Genomic DNA, 12,467 nt, shown 5'->3' with positions numbered 1-12,467 from the left:
AAGGAAAGGAAGGGAAGGGAAGGGAAGGGAAGGGAAGGGAAGGGAAGGGAAGGGAAGGGAAGGGAAGGGAAGGGAAGGGAAGGGAAGGGAAGGGAAGGGAAGGGAAGGGAAGGGAAGGGAAGGGAAGGGAAGGGAAGGGAAGGGAAGGGAAGGGAAGGGAAGGGAAGGGAAGGGAAGGGAAGGGAAGGGAAGGGAAGGGAAGGGAAGGGAAGGGAAGGGAAGGGAAGGGAAGGGAAGGGAAGGGAAGGGAAGGGAAGGGAAGGGAAGGGAAGGGAAGGGAAGGGAAGGGAAGGGAAGGGAAGGGAAGGGAAGGGAAGGGAAGGGAAGGGAAGGGAAGGGAAGGGAAGGGAAGGGAAGGGAAGGGAAGGGAAGGGAAGGGAAGGGAAGGGAAGGGAAGGGAAGGGAAGGGAAGGGAAGGGAAGGGAAGGGAAGGGAAGGGAAGGGAAGGGAAGGGAAGGGAAGGGAAGGGAAGGGAAGGGAAGGGAAGGGAAGGGAAGGGAAGGGAAGGGAAGGGAAGGGAAGGGAAGGGAAGGGAAGGGAAGGGAAGGGAAGGGAAGGGAAGGGAAGGGAAGGGAAGGGAAGGGAAGGGAAGGGAAGGGAAGGGAAGGGAAGGGAAAGGAAAGGAAAGGAAAGGAAAGGAAAGGAAAGGAAAGGAAAAAGGAAAGGAAAAAGGAAAGGAAAGGAAAGGAAAAAGGAAAAAGGAAAGGAAAGGAAAGGAGAAGGAAATGAAGAAGTTACGGTCTTCAGTAAAGTCTAACACTGGCTTCAACAGCAAGAGGAGCTCAGAAGCATAACGACACAGCAAGCTTATGAGTCTTGAAGTAGAACGGCCAGGCTTTTGTCCCCTGGCCTGTATTTATTGGCTTTCCCTGGGTTGAGGGTTTAGTTTCCCAGCCATCTCCAGTGAGCTATCTACGGTCAGTCAAGGGCAAATCTTCAGGGACCACAGGTGAAAGTGATAAGCTCCAGCTTTCCAGCAGCCTGTGAAGAGCCAGTCAGGAAAGGGCATGTGAGCAGAGCACCAAAAATATGTTGAGAGACATTTTGCATCACCTTAAGTCTTCCCAAAGCTCATGGATGAAAATCTGGAGCCATATATCACCTGTGTGCTAGAGAAGATCCCCTGATTTTAAGAGTATTATCAGAATAGTTGAGATAAATGTATCTCCAGAGGGAATCAAAACAAATCTGATGTTTCTAATAATTGCAGATAGACATACATCAGAAAATCATCTTACTGGTGACTTCTTCAAATGCAGGCAGAAGGACTTACATGAACCAAAAGTACTTTCGTGTGACTCTAGCCGATTCCTCTTCTCCTGTAACCTGAACTTCACTGTCACATGAGTAACTGAATGGCAAAATGAGATTCCTTTATTTTAAGTGAGTCCTTGAAGTTCAACAACAAAAGAATTGGTGTCATCTCCTCTTTATTCCAAAGATACATGCCGGATTTAATAAAGGAGGTTCCCTAAATGTGAGAAGGGGACCCTTCATTCAACACCTGTAAGCAAATAATAAAATGTTGAAATCAAGCAGCACCAGGAAGAGAAACATTTTCCAAAACAAAATCTGAGAACGTTATAAAAGTTTTCTATTCTCCTCTCTTCTAAATTGCTATACTAGCCCTCCTTGTGAGAAATTTGGAGAGGCTTCAGTCTTCCAAATTAAAGACCACAAGGCTTGAAGGGGGTTACTCAGAGAACTGGTGTTGTGATCTCTAGAATTAGGGATATAGTAGTCTAATCTCTGACACCCATTTTGGAAATCAAAACAAAAAAGGCAATATGGCTCTTAGTTGAGATATGATGAGATTCATTGGAAGCAAACTGTCCTAGTGTCACATGGCAGAGAAAATGCATGTGGTTCTAGAGCCCTGAATGTGGAATACAAGAGAAAGCTGCTCTGGGTTGGATGTTTATCTCCTCCAAATCTCACGTTGAAATGTAATCCCCAACGTTGGAAGTGGGAGATAGTGGGAGGCATTTGGGTTATGGGGGTGGGCAGATACCCCATGAAGGGCTTGGTTTCCTCCCAGTGGTAATAAGGCATTTCTCGCTTGTTTTCTTCACATGAGAATCAGTTGTTTAAAAAAAAGCTTGGCTCCTCCCCCATCTCTCTTGCTCCTGGGGGTTTCACTCTCATCATCTCATCTAAACTTAATTACCCTGCAAAGGCTGACCCTCAAATCATCATATGAGGGGTTAGGGCCCCAACATATGCCTTTTGGTGGATACAATCTTTCAGTCCATAACAGAACCAATCCTGCAAACACCTTGATTTCAGACTTCTGGCCTTCAGAATTGTATGATGATTTTCTGTTGTTTAAGACACATAGTATATTATGGCAGCCCTAGCAAACCAATAGTTATTTGTACACAGATGTAGTTGCTTTTTTAATTATTAAGTAATTCATTATATTTTCTTTTTCAAACATTAAAACCTTTCACTCAGTAATTTTCATCATTTTGATCAACATTGAAAGGCCTATGTATTACTTAACCAATATGAGCTTCACATTTTCTCTAAAAGTAAATTAAGATTTTTTCACTTCCGTGCTTAAAATCCTCTAGTGGCTTCCAAATGCAGCCTAACATCAATATAAGATTTCAAGGCCTTAGCATAATCCATAAATACTTTATGATCTGGATATTGCCTGTATGTCTAAACTCAAATCCTTTCTCTTGCCTCTTTCTCTTTCCCCTTTAGCTGTACTGCCCAGACAATCCAAGTTCATTCTGTTCTCCAGACTTTGGCACATAACTTTCTCTTATCTTTTGGCACCAACCACCATAGCTAATGAACTATCAGCTCCTATCATTGGTAGCTACTTCACTATCCTGTTTTATCTTTTTCTTTGCATTTATTTGTGCCTGATATAATCTTATTTATTAACGTGCTTATTGTCTCTTCTCTTTCTCTCAGACTTTAATCTTGAGGAAAGGGACACAGACATTTTTATTTATTCCTGCATCCCATTTATCACTAAGCACTTGTATTCATGGCACAAAATCCATAGCTCTTGAATTATATATAAAATTTAATAACTGAATATTTATTCTGTAAAATTCCCTGTGTTAAATGCTTTACAAGGCATGGCCACTTCTACCACAATCCTGAGTTGAGAAAGGAAGGATAATATTGATACAGTACATATGGTATCATATAAATTAACATAAAATATTGTGCCTACATAAAAATTTAAAAGATCGCAACGTTTAGTAAAAATAGTTGAAATATCCCTCTTTTTCTGATCTTTTAAGGGTTTAAAATTAATAATCCATCTATTCCAAAAATAACTAATTTTGAAGAAATGCTTTTGATTGTAGTTGATGTTAAGATTTATTTACCAACTGTATTAGTTCGTTCTCACACTGCTGTAAAGAGCTACGTGAGGCCGGGTACAGTGGCTCGTCCCTGTAATCACAGCATTTTGGGAAGCCAAGGCAGGTGGATCACCTGAGGTTGGGAGTTTGAAACCAGCCTGACCAACATGGAGAAACCTTGTCTCTACTAAAAATACAAAATTAGGCTGGCATGGTGGTGCATGCCTGTAATCCCAGTTACTGGGGAGGCTGAAGCAGGAGAATTACTTGAATCTGGCAAGTGGAGGTTGCGGTAAGCCAAGAGAGCACCATTGCACTCCAGCCTGGGCAACAAGAGTGAAATTCCGTCCCCCCCAAAAAAGAACAACTACCTGAGACTGGGTAATTTATGAAGAAAAAAATGTGGTTTAATTGACTCAGAGTTCTTCAGGCTTAATGGGAAGCATGACTGAGAGGCCACAGGAAAGTCACAGTCACAGCAGAAGGTGAAGGGAACCAAGCACTTCTTACCATGATGAAGTGGTAGAAAGAGCAAGCCAAGGTTTAAGTGCTACACACTTTTGAACCATCAGATCTTATGAGAACTCACTCACTATAACAAGAACAGCAAGAGGAAAATTGGCCCCCATGATTCAGTCACTTCCACTAGGCTCCTCCTCCACACAAGATTTGGGTGGGGACACAAATCCAAATCATATCTCCAACATAAACAAATAATTAGAATGCAAAAAGCTTGTTGTGTTAAAGAAAGCATGAGCAAAATACATGGTTATAGGCGGAGAAGAAGCATGGAATTTTTAAATCATAAACCACACAAAACACATTAGTTCTGCTAAGATTAAATGCAGTGCTAGAGGAAGGAGAGCTTGTACAAAGAATTGCATCCCATGTTTGAGTGGTCTCAAGGTCTCTCTAAAACATCTCTAGTACTTTTCCTAGCACTCTCTTGACCTCATGCCTTCTCAAGCATATAAGTACACAGGCAAGCATTTCTCTTACTACCTGCAGGGGAAAATTACTGGGCATCTCAGATTATCCCTCATAAGCAGGAATTCCCAAACAGGATCCAAAGCCTGGACTGGAAATTCCCGAAAACAAGCTCTTGGGCTATAGTTCTGAATTGAATGGCAGGCCAAAATTCTCCCTGCTGCAGTTTGTTTCTCCAAATTAAAGTTATTATAAACTGCCAGGGGCCTCCAGTTAAGCACATGGTAACTTGGAAAATTGTCTGTACTGTATCTGTACTGATGTTCATGAATATTTGAACAAAAAGCAGGAAACAGTAAAGAAATCCATCCTAAGATCAGGCTAAATGTCCAACTGTACATTGTCAGTCTCAAGGTAGCATTTTGGCGTGAAACTCAATTTTCTCTTAGAATAATTTGCATTGGGATTATGGGCTAAATGTTCTCAAAGTGTCTAAGCTATAATTCTTTATGAGACTGCACTTTGGCATTTAACTACAGCATATGCAAGCCTAACTTACAGGCTCAGTCTTTACGTTGATCCAAATTCTCTACATGATGGCAGCCAACTTTTAATGAAAAGCATTACTTTATGACATGATTTACTTGCTCTCTGTGTTTCTTTTTCTTCTAGCGGGATTTTGCTTTACATTAAATATGAACTGAACTTTTGCTAAGACTTCTGCTGTCGATTAAAACCCTCTTGGTAAACCTTCAGTCTTCCAAAACCCCTAACCCTATGCAAGTATAAAACGATTATAAATCTCACTTGTTTGATGCTATAACAACTGTTTAGACTATACAGAATTACCTCTTGTTCATATGAAACATACATTGCAATGTGCATTCGTTTTGTGCCCCTTATAGTGAATCACACAATCTGAAACAAAGAATGGAGAAACAAGACAAAGAAAAAAAGCAAAGCAAAGAAAAAGAGAAATGCTAAAAAGAAAAATAATTAGATAAAGCTAGTGGAAGAATAGAGAAGAGTAAGGCTGCTAGAAAATGCAGAAGCTGCATTATCTGTATATAATGTGGCTGTAATACTATGGTGGTCAGCAACTGTAATGTAAAAGGTAATATGTAGGAGTTTTTATATGCTTTTCAGAACTATAAAGGGAGTGTGAGTGGATTTTAAACATTTTGATTAGCACCACAAAGATTTTAATGCTTTATTTAAACAGTTTGCTATAGGGCAAACACATTTGGTAGACAAGTAAAATGAAAGCATGGGCATCAGTTTCTCTGTTTTCTATTAAGTAATGTTGCGAAGTAAGCAGAAGTTGGATTCAGATATCAGATAATTATCTCCACACTGTGTGTCACAGTAAATAATTTTAATTGGTTTAACTTCAGGGACCATTACTGGCCTAATTAGAAACATGAAAAGGCTACAAGTATTAGGAAATATCCTGAAGGAATGAGAACATTAGCAATTCTGTCAAGCCATTTTTAAAATAAGTACACAGTAGCAGCCACATTTCAATGAAAGGCAGGATACTTGAAAGGTGCTTTTAGGAAAACAGTGCTTGTGAGCCTGTAATAAGAGAACTGTAATAGGAAGAAAAGAAATTGGGTAACAGGCTGACATGTGTGCTATTTCTGTATTAAAAACATACTAATCTTGTTCTGATTGCTGTTTTTAAAAGATGCAGGTTAATGTTTTCAAAGAAAAAAAATTATACCTGAGATTGGGTAAATCCTGATCAAGAATATGTTGACTTACTGAAAAGGAAAGGGATCTTTGAGTAAAATAACTTCACCTAAACACCTTCAGCATGCAGAGTAGTGTGCTGAGGAAAGGACTACACTGTTTGTTTATTATAATTTCTTCACCTTGGTTTTCCAAGATTCATGAGAAACAAATGGCTATTATTCTTTGAAGCATGCATATACACTATAGATACGGAATTGTATGTCATTGTTCGTATTTGGAAAATGGCTATACTCTGATTGAAACATCACTAAGTCAGAGATCAAGCCAAAAAACTATTCCCTCAGTATTTTCAAGCAATAAGAGCCCTAGTTCAGAGAGTAAAATGTTTACATCATAATAGATATCTAGAATGCCATACAATGTTTAAACTAACATATAATATCAACAGCTTCTAATCAATAGTTATGGAGCAAAATTTTGTTCTAATGTAATTTTTTTTGGTAATAGATTTCTGTTTTCTAAAATGGTTAATGGTAAGCTTTTTTGAGATAAGGAGACTTTAAATGAACCATCCAAACTTAAAATTACAAAAAAAACCATATTTTTAGCCACTTTAATTTATTTATTTTAAATACACAGGACAGAGAAATAAAATTGGAAAAGGAAGGCGTGGTAAACTATGGATCATTCTGAAGAATGCACACATTACTAGAGAAGGGTAAATTGTGTAATTTTATACTTACTGATATTTGAATGCACTGTCAAATATTGCATATTATAAATATAACTATTTAAAAGGTTAAGAAAATTATTAGTTCCACCAATATTTGTCAAACAAAAAATGCCTGCCTGTGGAAGAACTCACATCACAGACTCTCTTCACTTATATACTCATAGACGACACCTCACAAACGTGCTTATTCACACATGCACAAACCCATTTCTACAGCCTGTGCTTTTACACTTAATGTCTTAAAGTAATGCCACCAGTTATCATAATTATTAGCATTTGTATATTTTAAAATTCTGGAAAAATTTTTTTGACTGGTACAAATGCAATAATTTAAACTCAAATATTCTTAATAAGTTAATAACATATGATCTCTGCTCTCATGGAAGAATATGTAATGCATTCACACAAAGAAAATGGGAATAATTCCTATGGAATAATTTTTAACTACAGAATACATTAATTGCTTGCAGATTTGTTAAGGCAAACACACACATACACACACACAATTGTGGATCATTATAAAATAATACAACTGCCTGCCCACCAAACACATGTTCTGTATTTCAAATATCTTCCAAATGTAGAAGAGGGCGGGAGGATGAGGGGGAGAATAAAAATGTGGTTGCTTATACAAATATACATGCTTGTATATGTACACAAACATACATACATATGTTCATATATTTCAGCTTTGCCCATATGTTCCGAAAATAGCAGCCTGGAAAATTGGTACCCAACACATCCCACTCTCAGAGTATGGATACAAATGAAGACAAATTTTCCTAGTACCTAAGTTAGTGAAGAGGAGAAAGTACTTCAGGACACTATATTCTTTTAGGCCATTGAATGTTGCAAAGCAGCCTTAATGTACAAATCTACTTCCCAAAATACCAGCTTTATCTCTTAAAGAAGTTGGAGAATATTTCCCTTATCTCTTCTTCCACAATATAAGCAACATTCCCCTACATCAGCGATCCAGGTAAATGAGCAGAGGAGAAGATGGTCATATGGACCTTATTTTTGGAAGTTTTTCTCTAAAACATTGAGGGTTTTGGGGAGTGGAGAAAACAATGATTCCACCACATTTTGTATCCTATTTTCTGATCATATCTTTTATACACATGGTAACTAATACTTTTCATTATTAAAATGTTAGCTTGATTTGGAATACAGTGTTGAACTCAGAAAATCTAAATCTTGTACTGGAATAAGCATGGCTTTTTAGCTCTGTCAGTCCTGGTTTATGTGCCTAGATTCATCTCTCATTGCTTATTTAGCACCTGAACATAAATGTTTTAATCTGTAAAATGGGGGCAGTCACTCAGTTGCAGGAAACAAATAAAATAACATATATAAAGCACCTGGCTCATAGCAGACAAAACAAAAGTTTCCACTTAATAGTGTTATGCTGTGCTGTCTTTTAAGGACCTGTTTGTATAATTTAAACCAAATCTATACATGAGTAAAAAGCCTCTTGCTCATACTTAACAGGTAAAGCAACTTTAGATTTTGTTTTATGCTTTCTGGTAATCAGACTTCCTGATAAAGACATCAAGTCTGTTATAAGGGCTTTGAATGATTCCTTTTTTCGTTGCCCCTTTCTCCTAAACTCCAGGACATCCTGCAATTATGTTTATAAAGTTTGATCCCCACTTTCCATCTCCATCCTTCACTCCGTCCCTACCCATACCCTCCCAATTACACATCCAAGAATGGGTACTAGATCTGAGAGTGGCAAATCCAAGTCCCTCTCCCAAACCACCAACACCTGAACAGTTATTTAGACCTTGTGTGGGGCTATCACTTATGACTAAATATAGTATGATTCAGAGAGGAAAAAAAACCCAGCTACCAGTTACTTTCAGAGTCTCTTATTGATTATATTTGTCATTATGTAAATCTGGAAAGGAAAAACAGCCAGTCTGCAAAAGGAGAAAAGTAATTGACCAGAGAGGAACAAAAATAAAAGATGGAGTGAGTACTGGCTTGGGTTCCCTTAAGCCTTCCTAGTCAACTGTATACCTGCATTTGTCTTCTTACTGTAAGCTCCAATCTTTTACTCTTTTTCCTGCTGTTGTTTGGTTCTTGCAAAAATAGATATTTTTGAATCTATAATTCTATATTAAACTATAGCATTAGTATAATAAAATAATTCTAAAAGATAAAAATAATTGAAAAAGTAGCAGTAGAAGTAATTTCTGCTACTTTAAACAAGTTTGCTTTATAATTCACAGCCAAGACAGTGAAATACAATCTTAGGTTAAAACAAGAATTGCTTTTTAATGTAATCTAAAGTTATCCATTTGCTCTTTCCCATTCCTTGAGATCTAAAAAGTCAGGAATGCTGGCAGCCCTGCAGGTTAAAACTGATAATATTCTGTTACATCTTTAGGGCAGAGCATAGTAGTTGCAAAGTTTGCTACATGAGGCAGTGAAGGCTTTCAGTAAAAGAGTGTGCTTGGATAACCTTACAAATGTATTGATATGGGATCAACAAACTCTTTTCTTCATTTTCTGGTACAAAAAGAAAGACTGAAAGCCATAGGAGTTATTAGATCCTTGGAAGCCTCCTCTGGTAAGTTCTTTAATTTTTAAATAGACATTTTCTCAAGACTCTCCTAAATTTTTAAAATTCACATTTATTTATTTGCATTTTACATCCAACCTCTGAGATCCTGATAAGGTATCCTGTAAGAAAACCTTCTTGAACACTAATTCTCAAATTTGATTGTGGACTGTGGGTCATCTAGGAAGCTTGTCAAAAATTCAGATATCTGAGCCCTACAGTACAGATTATTTTCCATTCTTCAGAGGTTACTCAAGAAACTATAATTTTTTTAAACAAACACTGGTATGATTTTGATGTAGTCAATTCAGGAACAATACCGCAAAAAATTGTTCTTAAAAAACACATTTTTCCTTTGTTCACCAGACTGTTAAACATACAGAGAACCCAACATGATGTGGTAAGTACTTGAAAACAATTTTTGCATCAATTTGCTCAAATTACAACTGATCATATTTAAGATTTTGACTACCAATAATAAGAAAGTGAATTATTTTGTTAAAAAAGAAATTGAAGCCTTAGCTATATTTTATTTGCTAATCAATAAACAAAAGCAATAACAATTTGTGCAATTTTTCTGATTTATAAAACTGTTGTATTGAAGATAATTATATAAAGGCAATAGTTGTCTATGTTATCTGACTGAAAGTAACATAGATATGTTCATCATAAATAATACAAATACTTTTCATAATAAACTATTGATTTTATTATGCTTAATATTAATTATAATTCTAAATATATATTAATTATAATAGATGATATGTTAACACCATACTATTTCTCATCAATGTTGATCACACATAATAAATTGTCATAAATAATGTATTAGATAAAAGATACATTTTTGAATATATCTAATAGTCTTGTTTAGAACATGGCCTAGGAAGATGAAAATCAATTCTATTTACTATCAATCAAAGCATTTAATGCTGGGCGCGGTGGCTCAAGCCTGTAATCCCAGCACTTTGGGAGGCCGAGGCGGGTGGATCACGAGGTCAAGAAATCGAGACCATCCTGGTCGACATGATGAAACCCCGTCTCTACTAAAAATACAAAAAATTAGCTGGGAATGGTGGCACACGCCTGTAATCCCAGCTACTCAGGAGGCTGAGGCAGGAGAATTACCTGAACCCAGGAGGCGAAGGTAGCGGTGAGCCGAGGTCACGCCATTGCACTCCAGCCTGGGTAACAAGAGCACGAAACTCTGTCTCAAAAACAAAAACAAACAAACAAAAAAAACAAAGCATTTAAAATATAGGTATATTTTTTACAAGAAAAAAACAACTTCCTTAAAAAGTGGGCAAAGGACATGAACAGACACTTCTCAAAAGAAGACACTTAAGTACCCAATAAACATTAAAAAAAGCTCAGCATCACTCATCATTAGAGAAATGCAAATCAAAACTACAAAGAGATACCGTCTCATGCCAGTAAGAATGGCAATTGTTAAAAAGTCAGAAAACAACAGATGCTGGGAGGCTGTGGAGAAATAGGAATGCTTTTACACTGTTGGTGAGATTGTAAATGAGTTCAACCATTATAGAAGAGTGTGGCAATTCCTCAGAGACCTAGAACCAGAAATACTATTTGACCCAGCAATTCCATTACTACATATATTCCCAAAGGAATATAAATTATTCTGATATAAAGATACATGCACACATATGTTCATTGCAGCACTATTCACAGTAAGACATAGAATTAATCCAAATGTCCATCAGTGATAGACTGGATAAAGAAATATATCTATCTATATCTATATCTATATCTATACACATATAAAGAAATTTCTCTCTATATAAAACATAAAATACTATGCAGTCATAAAGAGGAACAAGATCACGTCCTTTGCAGAACATGGAGGGAACTGGAAGCCATTATCCTCAGCAAACTGATGCAGGACAGGAAATCAAACACCATGTGTTCTCACTTCTAAGTGAGAACTAAATAATGAGAACACATGGACACAGGGACTGGAACAACACACACTGGGGCCTGTGTAGGAGAGCGTAGTGGGAAGGAGAGTATCAGGATAAATAAATGCATTCAGGACTTAATACAGGGCTTAAGATGGGTGGAAGGGCGCAGCATACGACCATAGCACATAGAGCACATGTTTACCTATGTAACAAAGCTTCAGATCATGTACATGCATCCTGGAACTTAAAATAAAATCAAACTAAAAATAAATATATATAACTGTGTCCCGACTAGCTGTGACTACAGGCAAGCACCCCCATGCACAGCTAATTTTTTGTATATTTTAATGTAGTGATTACTTTACTAGAAAATAAGGAAATAGGTGATTTTTAAATAATATCACAAATAAGAGTGTTCATTACAGCACTGTTTATCATAGCCAAAAGCAGGAAACATCATACATAATATTAATTTTAAAATCATAACATTAATTTTTAAATGAGAATATTTCCATTTGTTCTAAAACTTTGAAAGATGTTATTTAGTTATGTTGCAGTAAATGCAAAATACTGCTACTACTATTACCATAATCAGGATAATAATTAACAATTTTACTTGTGTGTACAACTTATAAAATGTCAAATCAAAAAAGAATGCTTTTTTTATTTTCTTTATCAATGGATGATTCCTACTACTAAATAAATTTATTGAAGTCATCTTTTTGGATAAGGTCAATGTTGCCACAATAACTTGATAATGTATTTTATGTGGGTTATATACAATTTTTTTCTTTGTTTTAATTTATATATATATATATATATAAGTTTTGGGATACACCTGCAGATCTTGTAGGATTGTTACATAGGTATACACATGCCATGGTGGTTTGCTGTCTTATTCCCCCATCACCTACATTAGGTATTTCTCTTAATGTTATCACTCCCCAATCTCCCCACCCCCTGCTATCCTTCCCCTAGACACCCTCAACAGACCCTGGTGTGGGATGTTCCCCTCCCTGTGTCCATATGTCCTCATTGTTCAACATCCACTTACGAGTGAGACCATGCAGTATTTTGTTTTCTGGTCTTGTGTCAGTTTGCTGAGAATGATGGTTTCCAGATGCATCCATGTCCCTGCAAAGGACATGAACTCATCATTTTTTATGGCTTCATACTATTCCATACTGTATATGTGCCACAGTTTCTTAATCCAGTCTATCATTGATGGGTATTTGGGTTGGTTCCAGGTCTTTGCTATTGTAAACAGTGCAGCAATGAACATACATGTGCATGTGCCT

General features: G+C 36.9%; 1 long non-coding RNA gene across 1 annotated transcript in view; it reads right to left on the bottom strand.

Moving 5' to 3' along the window:
- Positions 1–650: 650 nt before the first annotated feature.
- LOC118151468 (uncharacterized) overlaps positions 651–12,467 on the bottom strand; it is a 95,933-nt gene continuing 84,116 nt past the window's right edge. The window contains exon 3 of the long non-coding RNA XR_004739803.3: positions 651–1,504. This is a non-coding gene — a long non-coding RNA (uncharacterized LOC118151468). The remainder of the gene's footprint in view (positions 1,505–12,467) is intronic.

Source organism: Callithrix jacchus, chromosome 2 (genome assembly GCF_049354715.1).
Source record: "Callithrix jacchus isolate 240 chromosome 2, calJac240_pri, whole genome shotgun sequence".
NCBI classification, from domain to species: domain Eukaryota; kingdom Metazoa; phylum Chordata; class Mammalia; order Primates; family Cebidae; genus Callithrix; species Callithrix jacchus.
This window is presented reverse-complemented; position numbering and strand designations above follow the sequence as displayed.